At 41.7% G+C, this 12,259-nt stretch overlaps 1 long non-coding RNA gene across 2 annotated transcripts in view; it reads right to left on the bottom strand.

Annotated features, from left to right (window-relative positions):
• The window catches only part of LOC120554296, a 130,931-nt gene that overhangs the window by 31,197 nt on the left and 87,475 nt on the right, over positions 1–12,259 (bottom strand). Inside the window, exons 2-4 of one of the 2 annotated variants that reach the window (XR_005638361.1) lie at positions 8,190–8,257; positions 6,681–6,745; positions 5,386–5,596 (exon numbers count right to left, since the gene is read on the bottom strand). This is a non-coding gene — a long non-coding RNA (uncharacterized LOC120554296). Of the gene's footprint in view, positions 1–5,385; positions 5,597–6,680; positions 6,746–8,189; positions 8,258–12,259 lie in introns of those variants that run through there. The other variant, XR_005638362.1, reaches the window with a different exon arrangement.

The following is a 12,259-nucleotide window of genomic DNA, read 5'->3' as shown; positions in this document are numbered from 1 at the left end:
CCGTATGAATGTGTGTCCCAGGCCAGGTTAGGAAATTAACTAACAATGTAAAGATCAACAAGCCACTGACATATATGTTCAAATATGATAATTCAATAAATTATTATTTTTTGTCTTAAATCCACCAGCCATTTTCATATTATACCAACATTTGCAGCATCCTGAGCCTTTTTGGTAAGGTTACTAGTAAATCTCAGCCCAGAGTAGTTTTATTCTCCCCGAAACAAATTTCCTTTTTTATTTTTAAAGAACTATAAAAAAAAAAATACATTTTTTTAAATCTATTTTTTGCAACTTTCACTGTCTCCAGCAACTTCATTGCAACAAACATACAAAAGACATCGCAACTTTTATCGCAATTTTTTACAAAATCAGGCAATTGGGGCCGCAACAATCAAAAAAAGGCCGCAAAATCCTGGACTGAGGACTGAAGCTCGTAACGGCGGAGGACTACGACTCCCGTTACGGCGACTGTCTCCGTCCCAGGAGAGGAGCACCACACCGGCGGCTTTCTCCTCTTTCTCTCCTCCGCAGCGGGCGGGCTCCCTGCCCACTGCTAGGTTCTTGACCTGTGCAAATGCCGAGTAGCATTCCCCTAACCAGGGAAATGGACGGCGGCCCCGTCACGGCAGAAGAGCCTGGCTTCCATCCCGCCACACACCGCCATCTCCCCGAAACCAGGTCCATGCTCGCTCACTGACCGCGAGTACCAGTGTACCGCCTAGGTGACCACGGCGCTGAACAATACCGTTTTTTGTTAGCATGACTGCTAGCTCTGCTGTATCCGCCATGACCGCTAAGCTTGGCTGTTCCCCGCTGGGGCAACCACGGGCTGTAGGTAGTGGAGGGGATGCAGTAAGACACCTCCTAGAGAGCGGCGCTTCAGCCACAACGGCGGCACCGAGGGGTCGGCTCAAGGAGACTGCGCCCCGCGGGCTGCGTTCTGCACCTCTCCAAGCCCCGGCTCCAGCTCCACCTACGGCGGCGCTGTCATGAGGCTCGGTGGGCAGCACCCACCTTGCCGTTCTACTAACAGCGGCGGCAGTGACGGTGACAGGGCACCGGGAACTCGTGTTTTTTAAGGGGCACACAGTTCCCTTTAAAAAGCAGGTTTTTCCCTCTCAGTCAGTCTCCCTTGTCCCCCCTGGGCATCTTGCAGCCGCTGCACCCCACGTTTCACCTAAACACTCGAAGGCGTGCTCGCCACCATGCCCACGGGCAATATCCGGTTGGAGCCAGACACACGGTGTCAGAATTGATAGGTTTACACACACACACTCAGAGTGCGTGTTTATAGCCTACTCGGTTTTTCTCCACCTCCCAACTGATTACTTGAAATGGTGAGAGTGTTGAGAGAACGGCTCATGAGAATCGCCTCACGCACGCAGACAGGCCAGAGACTGTATATTACTATGATACAGTCTGTGAGACAGGCTCGCCGCCACATCACATGCAGTATGCGGTTGGAGCCAGCCACACTGTGTCAGAATTGCTCAGTATCTGCGGACGTAAAAGAGGCCCGTGCGGGGCACAGGGCACGAAAGAAAATCTTCAAGACTGCGCATGCGCGAAGGGATAAACCCAATAGCGATAGCTCTTAGAGGGCTGCGCCTATACTCATAGAATCTGGAGTTACAATACATAACTATCGTTTGTGTGTGTATGTATATGCATGCACTAGCCTTGCCTTCATGTGTGCACATATGCCTCAGAGTGCACACTGATGGATTCCCCACTTTTCATGGGAAATCCATCAACTGCCGAGTCAAATGGAGCTGTTGGACTGAGGGCTCATTCGAAACAACCTTGTTTCCTATTACCACCCTGTCCACAAATTGTTGTTGTGTTACAGTATGTTACAATGCAAGCACTTGCACACAAAGACACACACCATGACAGGTATGCACAATACAACGAGCCATTTGATGGAATAGGGCAATAAAGCAGAGTGAGGTCGAAGGGGAAGTTAAACAATAACTGCAGCTGCAGACCCATGTAGTGCCTGGTTCACAGCGAGGTGGGATTTATGGCAAGGGGCCACACACAAACACAAACACTATCATGCTTAACAATCAGGCCATTGCTAGATGATGCAAAGAACATATGCTAACTATGCTCACAGAGTTGATCTTTCTTCAGATTTCTCTCTCTCCCTCTCTCTCTCTCTTTCCACACACACACACACAAAGAAATCTTAGGAGACCATCACTGGTCTCTCATCTTAGCAGGTAGCACCATGTCTTTTCTTTCTTTCTTGGTGTCCCCGTCTGTCTCTATATTACTCTCTTTGCCTCTTTCTGCTTCTCAGCATTCTCAGCTGAATCCTCTTTCACACCTCCATCCTCTCTCACCCCCTTTTCTCTTCTTCTCATTCCCTCTAAGCAGTCTTTCCTGAAACCCCTTTCATGCTTTCACCGTTCTCTCCCTACACAAATTTGCTTTCTCCCTCTCTTCATGAAACCTTTTCATGCCACGATGCCATCATCTCTATCTCTCTCTCTCTCTCCCTGTCATATTCTTTACTCTGCACCTGGCCATGACTCTTCCCCAATCGCTGTGGTTTCCCCTCTCCACCTTTCTGACAGCTTCACATTAATCATTCCTACAACCCCAGGAAGACTACCTTCCTTGCCTTCCTCCACTCGCTCTCTCCTTTAAATTCTGCCTGTATCTTTTTCTCTCTCTCTTTCACACACTTTATCTTTAGATTAGATTTTTTTTTAGATTAGATTCAACTTTATTGTCATGCAGTGTACAAGTACAAAGCCACGAAAAGCAGTTTACCCTGCTTCTCTCATTCTGTTCTCATACCTTGTTTCTCACCTCTCATTAAATCTCTATTTATGTACGTGCAACAAAAATGGCATCACCTTTCTCCCAGTTGTGTCAAGTTATCATTAGTGAAATATGTTGCCAAAAAGTTTTGCATTAGCTGCAATGCGAGCCGGATGGCAGGAAATCCGTTTTGTTCAAGGTGAGACTTTGCAGACATTCAGACCAAAAATAGCACAAGTAGCTGCTCTGGTGGGGGCGTGTTGCTTCAGGAACTGGTGAGACAATGAAACGATCCTGGTAGGCCGTTTGAGTGAAACATCCCTGAGTTTTACAGTTTGATCAGACACCAAAACACTGAAAAGCAGTTTATAATATTCTAAGGGAGGAATTGACAACTCTGAAATGGTATAGCAGTGACAATCTATAGATGAATGAAGATAACCTGACACTGATTGTTTCATACTTGGGCTTGTTCCTGTTAAAAGCATGCACATAAGAGACATCATCTGGCCAAGCAGGTGGCTTCCTGCTGGCTCATGAATAGCATAACATAACGCAGGCTACTGCCATGGCTCTTTCAGACTATAAACTAATGGATCAAATTCTGATAATTCAGAGTAGAGTTTAGATTCTGTGCTGGAGCCCAAGCCCAAACCGAGCCGGGCCCTTTGATCAAGCATTTGTGTTTTTTTAATCATTACTTTTTTAGCCTTATTCGATGGGGAGAAAGCTATGCCTCTCCAGCTTCTCCCGTAGCTCTGGGTATATGTCCTGCACTGATTTGAGTTTGAGGTAAACTGTGCTACATCGTGTCTCCACCATCTGCAGCACTGTTGTCGGCCAGTGCGTCAGCATGCAGACCGTTGCAAAGGACAGTATTAATTAGGTGATCGAGACAAGAAAGTCTCCTATATGGTTCCAGGGCTTTGATTATGTTGCTGCCTCGATCCGTTACCCACACTATTCGGCTGAGGGAGCTAGGGTCGAGGTTGTTTTTTACGTTTCTTCATTCGGATCCATTTGCGATCCATTCCATTCTGAATAAACAAACAGCGAAGTTTACATTATTCGTGCTTGTTGTAGTTCAAACAACTCAGAATTGTAGTTGAGAACGTCAGTTATAACGGCCCATGTATTAAAAAATTGCCCTGTTTAAAATCGGGCTCATATTCCAGTTAATGTGTCGACCGGGCCGGGCTCGGACACAACGAGCACGGACTCGGGTAGGGTCGGGCTTGATTTTTTGGGCCCATCTTATCTCTAATTCAGAGTCATTTTAGGGTGTTTTTGATGCTCATAAAGGCATATTCACCATTTTACAGGCATTCTTTTTGCAATGATTGTGTAAGGGGGAAAGTTACTGTGCATCACGTGATCTTGCAACACCAAGTGTGGCCACTTTCCCAGAATTGCCTCACAGCCCAGTGATGGAAGGCAGCTGCTGCACGTGCATGCTTGATTAGCCAACACAGTGGTTTGCCTGATGATGCTGGATAGCTTTGCAGGAAATGTTAAGAAAACTTTTTGGCTTGCATTTTCTGACAGAGTCCTCTGCATCATTACCCTTGCAGTGTCAATGAAGAGGAGGCTGCATAAATGTCGGTCTGAACACGGCCTTAGGGAGGGAGTGATTAGATGAATGTTTTTTTGTTTCACACACAATAGCACAAGTCACTTGAGGCCGCTGATATAAAAAAAAAAATTACTGATCACTGAGCAGACAAAAAGTAAAATAACATTTGTATATGCAGGAATTTAAAAGTAATACTGTAGTGTATTGGAGGCCAATGTGAAGGCTAAGAAGAAACAAAGGAAACTGTGAAGGACTGAGAAATCCAAGGACATTAAAAGCTGGCTTGCTACACATCGAGACATGACTAACACCAAACAGCCATTCATTTAATTTCCTCATAGGCGTTTTCCACTGCCTCTTTCACACACTCATTTGTTTTATGGTTCTCTCTCATGCTCTTAAACACGGTCTAATCCCTGATTAGTGGAGGAAGAGGGCGTTTAATGCTCCTCTTCACTTGTCTACTCCTGAACTGTGAGAATGCTTACAACCACACTCAACGCACTCACGCACACAGACTCACACTCGCAGCGAAGGAAATCCATTCTCTCTCTCTCTCTCTCTCTCTCTCAACATATACTTGAAAAGGATTTACACAAGAGAGAAACTACACATTAAAAGCGAACACATCCGTACACAACCATGGCCTTTAATTAATAGAATAGCTGAAGACAGGAAAGGGGGGAGAGAGGGGGGACGACAAGCAGCAAAGAGCCATGGGTCGGACTCAAACCACTGCGGTAAGGACTGAGCCTTAGTATATTGGGCGTACACTCAACCAGGTGAGCTACTATGAATTCAGATATTCATATATTTTTCATTAGCGCTAATTCAATTTGGACAGATTGGCCTAGATTTTTTTTCTCACCAGTGAGAGGTATCCATCAAACCATACAGGTGTTGAGAATATATTATCAGTGAATACATTTAGGTCTGTGTCAGCTCCTGTGGTATGGCCTAAAGTTGTTACCCTATGGAATACAAGAATAGCAAAATAGCAATAATGAAAAACAGCACACTCTGTTAGCAGTGGGGATTGCAAACTCAACACTGATGCAACTGTACCAGCATGATTAATTAGAACATTTAAATAGAGCATCTGATTTGACAATGAGCATGCAGCTGCTAAGTTAAGCTGATCAACCTAAGGGGTAAGATACAGTTGGTCCTGCATGTGAAAACAGTATTATGCAGAGCACAAATGATGTTTCAGCCCGATGATGGCCCGACCTGACAGGTATAGGGTGTCTGTAATAAAAAATTAGCATATGAACGACAATTGCTCGTTCTATCTTGTGTACTGTGTCATAGTGTCAACTGACATAGCACGACGTCCCAACAAATAGAGGAAAACAACAGCATCAGTCTGCATATAAAATAACATTTACATTACATGCATACATTACATTTAAGTGACAAAGCCCACCAGTGACCAATCAATCAATTTGTCAAGTAAAATCATATAAAATACAATTTCAGTGGGATGTTATACTGTAGTAACTATGACAGGAGCATGGACAAAGGAAGGTGACATGAACAACAAAGTCTGTGTAGGGAAGAGGTCAGAGTGGATTGATGGGTCAAAAAAACATCAGACTAAGATGGGAGACAGTTAATGTTTTGTTTTTTTCACCATGATCAAGACCTCTCCCTGACTTAACCGTGTGGTTATTACTGCAACCAGTGACAGATTTGAGTGCTGGACTCGGACTCAGACTCGAGCCTGTCTCGAGTCGCCATTCTCTGGACTTGTGACTCGACTTAGACTCACCCACTGATGACTTGGACTCGAGGATTTATGAAATAGGACTCGGAAGTTGGATGAAATTTCGGACTACTTTTATATCTAACAGGCAGTGATGGAGTACTCGAGTCCTATTCTCTGGACTTGTGACTCGACCTGGACTCAAACTCAGGTAATTGCGCATTGACTCTGACTCGACTCAGACTCTTCTTTGGTGACTCTGGCTCAAACACTGGGGACTCGAGACTTGACTCGGACTTGACAGTTGGTGAAACGACTACACCACTGACTGTAACCATGACTCCCTAACCTTTAACAAAGTACTTATTTTAGTCCAAACCATGAGCTTTCCCTAAACATAAAGAAAAAATTGTTGTGCCTCGTCACATTTTAAAAATATTTACTTCTTCATTTTTCAATTTATATTATTCAATAGTGATTTAGTGAACTGTTTTAGAAGACGCAGACAATTGATGTTGGGGACATCAAATCAGAAAACACTTCTGAGTGTTGTCCCACAGGGCATGGACAAACAATTTATTTGATTGTTCATTTAGACCATATGGTGAGCAAAAAACATTCTCTTACCTGTATGACAACTTCTTGACCATGTTTAGTGATGTTGGCCCATCGGAGTACTCTTCTGCGAACAACTGCAAATGTGGAAAAAAACAAACGGGGGATCAGGTTTTATTGAGTTTTATGTGCACCTATAACTATTTGATTTTCACCCTTACGCCTGTGGCATGGTTTAAAAAATAATCACACCTGTGGTTGTGACGTAACCATCTGCACACAAAAAAAGTGTGTTTCTACAGATATACAGTATATGTGTTGTAGGTACTGTCAGGTGGAACAGTAATGTCGATCCCTGGCATCTTACAGATCACCTATTATGTACAAGTCAGACAAGATGGTAAGCTATGATTGGTCGGGATCTAATCAAAGTTACATCGCAGCAATAATTTATGACTATGATCACCTAATCTGACACCATGACCATTTCAAAAGACAAAAATATTATGTAGTCTGATCTCAGCATTATCTAGACACTGTTTATGTGTACATTTTAAACTAGTTTAGTGTTATTACTATTAGTACTAGGGGTTAAGTAATAAACACCAATATTCCACCTTGAAACACACCTACATCTGTTATATTTGAATACAAATACTGTAATTGTTTTGGATTACATAAATATAAATGCAAATTCAAAGTGACATATGCCATTAGTCCTGGTAGCAAAGGCCAGATCATGTTATTTTTTTATTTAGATTTTGAATCAACCACTAGGGATCTGCTCAAGCAGGCCGGCCTTTAGTCACACAGGGTTTAATAATCTACAGTTTGAGATACATTTTAAAAGTGCTCAATATAAGTAAAACTAATTTAAAAGCAAATACGAAAATGGCAGGGATGTGCTCTTTTGAGTTAAGTTGACGACAATTAACAAATATGATGGGGATGATACTTTCGAACCTACAACCAACCAGCCAAAAACACATCCATGTTACTACACATTACTTGAAATGTCACTAGATGAGCAGTGATATTTTTGTATTTCCCATACTAAATAAAGTAATTACATTGGGCTCCTATCAGGGGAAGTGGGTGAACACTGGAGAGCTGGCAGATTGCTATCTCTTTGACAGAGACAAGTCAACATCACCTCTATCTTTACTCACATTTCCCCTGATGCCACAACACTTTATCTCTTCATTACTAACTGCTAGTAGATTGGGGCATGACAGTTAATTGCATCTCCGGAATGGGTTATGTGTGTTTGTCATTGTTCATGATCATTCTGGCATGCACCTGTGTGCGACTGTATATGCATTTGTATGTATATGTTAAGGCTGGGATATGCATGTGATGCATGTAAAAAATGTAGGTTTATTTAGATTATCGCCAATGCTACCCACCAGAGCTACCTGTAAAGGCGGAATGAAAGCTTCCCCGCCTCCCTTCCCATTAATTTCCCCTCTTCCTCCCCTCATATCTTTTCTACACCTCTCCCCTCCCCACTTCCTCCCCTCGTTATATCTTTTCTACACCTCTCCCCTCCCCTAGAATCCCTTTCGTCACCACTATCGTCACCTGCTGTCCCACGATGCATTGCAATCCGACCGCTCACCTGGCTGGTGGTGGAACTGCAGTGACATCTACTGAGAGAGGAGAGGAGAGGAGAGGAGAGGAGAGGAGAGGAGAGGAGAGGATGAAGGCGAATGAAGGGAAAAAGAGGGAGAATATGACTCACCACAGCATCGGAAATGCAATAAGGGATGGGAACCAAGTCGCGCCTTGAACTTTTATTATTACATATTCAGCTCAGGCCTTTAATATCAGCACAAATGAACCTTCCTTTTGTTAAACAGAGGACAATATTTGACCCATTGCAGTAAAAGTTTCCCTGCTTTCCTCTGTTTTTTTTTCTTTTCTTCTCTTTGCACAGTATTGTGTGCATATAATTGCTTCTCTTTAGTAACAACAGCTCTAAAATGATTTTTATTCTAGGCAGCTGGCTTTGATACAGGCTGTATGTGTGTTTGTAATTATTGTCTTAGCCACTGGCTATCAAACCCTATTACGTGAGGTCAAGCCCAAATGACTATCCTGAGTTGATGACAATAATTTGATGACAGACACACATGCATTAGTCAATCATACACTTACATAAGCACGCACGCACAGTGACCGAGTTCACACAAAACCACAAACACACACATGGACATGCACTTATGCACGCACATAAACACAAACGAACACACAGCAGGAAATGTAGCCTTTGACAGGCATCTTTACCATGAATAATTCACGAGCTAGTTTACATAAACCATCCATTCGGTCATAAATGAATTAGAATTACAGTTGTATGTGCAGGAAGCAATCATCATGTTATAATAATATAGCTGGAATGCTATGCATATTCAGATATGATGTTGGGGAAATCTAGCGCAAGTCTCCTCCCTTTATTGCAAACTTATCTCCCATTTCATAGGTAATTTAAGACACTTAAAACATGTTGTGTTCTGTGTAACTCCTCCAACACACAGATTGTTGAGTGTTAACTGTAGTCAAAAGCAACAAAAGCCTGCATGTGTATATATATATACACACATATAACTTAAAATATTAATAATGGAATAAACTGCAGACACATTAACATGAATGAATATACAAAATAAAGACATCATGGTAAATCATTTTAACTCTTTTGAAAGCACCTGTAACTTTAGCAGTAACAAACACTGTTACAATGGTGAATCATATTAAATCTAGTGTAAATTTCCAGCATCTGTCGGCTATAATTTAAGACACTTAAAACATGTTGTGTTCTGTGTAACTCCTCCAACACACAGATTGTTGAGTGTTAACTGTAGTCAAAAGCAACAAAAGCCTGCATGTGTATATATATACACACACACATATAACTTAAAATATTAATAATGGAATAAACTGCAGACACATTAACATGAATGAATATACAAAATAAAGACATCATGGTAAATCATTTTAACTCTTTTGAAAGCACCTGTAACTTTAGCAGTAACAAACACTGTTACAATGGTGAATCATATTAAATCTAGTGTAAATTTCCAGCATCTGTCGGCTATAAAAAGGTCTGACAATCAGCACTTCGAGACTTTTCAAAGTCAAACATGAGATACCTCAACAGAGACCAAAAAATCTAAATCACCTGCAGTGGTCAAACTATTTAAACTACTTGAGTCTTATTTTCGTAGGAATTACATTTATATGTAGGGCTGTGTCTTACAAATATTTCATTGTCTATTAATCAACTAATTAATCGTTTGATCTATAGTGTCAGGATATAGTGCAAGATGTCCGTCACAAGGACCTTTGCTTTTTTTTTCAACCAACAGTCCAAAACCCAATTTACAGTAATACAAAGCAAGAGAAAAAGCAGCAAAGACCAACACTTTAGAAGCTGGAATCAGTGAATGAAAAATTAACGGATTAATGGTTTCTGCTCTTTTTACACATTTGTTTTGCCAAATACTGCCAGGATAATGATCATCACCACCGTTTGAACACAACTACAGTTATATCAAAGTTGTAGCAAAGTTCTTCCAACCTGGGTTTGTTTAACCCAATAGGCCAATTTGCCATGTTTCCAAATCACAGCAATTACATTGGTAAATATAATTATCATGATTACAAATAAGAATGAGTGCCACTACTACAAAAATTAGACGCATGTTGTAATAAACCTATTATTATTATCATCCTTTATATGTTGGGGGACTATAGCTTCTATAAAAAAATTTGCTCTGTTTTAGGTTAACCATTATTTCAGTGGCGTATTCCTTTAATAATATAACTTAGATTATACATGTTTCAGTTTTACTCAAATAAGGGCGATGCAAAAGTGAGTACACCCCACAACAAAAACTACTACATCTAGTACTTTGTATGGCCTCCATGATTTTTAATGACAGCACCAAGTCTTCTAGGCATGGAAGGAACAAGTTGGCAACATTATGCTACATCAATCTTTTTCCATTCAACAATGACCTCTTTCAGAGACTGGATGCTGGATGGAGAGTGATGCTCAACTTGTCTCTTCAGAATTCCCCATAGGTGTTCAATTGGGTTCAGATCAGGAGACATACTTGGCCACTGAATTACTTTCACCCCGTTCTTCTTCAGAAATTCAACAGTGGCCTTAGATGCGTGTTTAGGATCATCGTCATGTTGGAAAACTGCACGACGACCAAGGGCACGGAGGGATGGTACCATCTTCTCTTTCAGTATAGAGCAATACATCTGTGAATTCATGATGCCATCAATGAAATGCAGCTCCCCGACACCAGCAGCACTCATGCAACCCCACATAAGGACACTGCCACCACCATGTCTCACTGTAGGAACAATGCATTTTTCTTTGTATTCCTCACATTTGCAACGCCATACACTTTTGAAGCCATCAGTTCCAAAAACATTTATCTTGGTCTCATCACTCCAGAGTATAGAGTCCCAGTAGTCGTCATCTTTGTCAGCATGGGCCCTGGCAAACGTTTTTGTGCCTGGGCTTTAGGAGAGGCTTCCTTTGTGGACGGCACCCATGTGTGCCATTCCTCTGCAGTGTACGCCGTATTGTGTCACGGGAAATAGTCACCCCAGTTTGGCTTTCTACTTCCTTAGATGACTGCAGTAAACTTGCATGCCGATTTTTTTCGACCCTTCTCATCAGAAGACGCTGCTGTCGAGGTGTTAACTTCCGTGGACGACCTGGACGTCTCTGTGAGATGGTTGCAGTTCCATCTTTTTTAAATTTTAGTACCACTTTTGCTAGAGTATTCTCAGCAATTCATCAGCTTTGCTGATGTTCTTGTAGCCTTCAACTTTACAGTGTAAAGAAAATATTTGTGACATTTCTCTTCCACATGGTGCCATTGCTAACAACATGAAATGGGAAGGGGTTTTCTTTAAGTAACACACTTTTATAGTCAACTGTCTGCTGGATACCTGTGTAATGAATAATTACACTCACCTGTGGTTGATTGTTAAATTAGTCTAAAATGTAGCTTTAATTTGCTCCAGAGACTTTCAGTGGGGTGTACTCATTTTTGTATCACCGTAATTTGAGTAAAACTGAAAATGTTGTTCTCTAAGTTATATTATTAACCTTACTTTCATTTTATAAGTTAAACAGATGTTACATAAAACTTAGTCTTGTCAACATTTTGGAAATAGTTTTTGTGTTCATTGAGATATTGTTTAAAATGTTACTTTTCAAAGGGGTTGTACTCATTTACGCTGAGCACCGTATATACACACAAACTAAAACTGTCACAACTTTCTTCCACCATATCCACCCTTTTTCAGAGTGCATCATTCAGCACATACTGTACTGCGTGGGTGCACATGAAGAGATTACGGAAGGCAATACCATCATCTATCTGATTTATATATTATTAACTATTTCCATCCTGAGGGCCCTGTTCATTTTACAAAGTGACCATGGTGGGTGCAGCCCTGTCTATCACAGGCCAATGACACAGGGACACATGTCATATAAAACTATATTAGCTCTGATTGATTGACAGGGTTATGAGACTCTGAGCAGAGATGGACAGTCATGTCGGAGGTGGAATACAGGGAAGGAAAAAAGGGTGTTACAGAGAAACGTGTGTGTTGCAAGG

The sequence above is a fragment of the Perca fluviatilis genome, chromosome 2 (genome assembly GCF_010015445.1).
Source record: "Perca fluviatilis chromosome 2, GENO_Pfluv_1.0, whole genome shotgun sequence".
Taxonomy (NCBI): domain Eukaryota; kingdom Metazoa; phylum Chordata; class Actinopteri; order Perciformes; family Percidae; genus Perca; species Perca fluviatilis.
The sequence above is the reverse complement of the archived record's forward strand: the minus strand, read 5'-3'. Positions and strand labels throughout refer to the sequence as shown.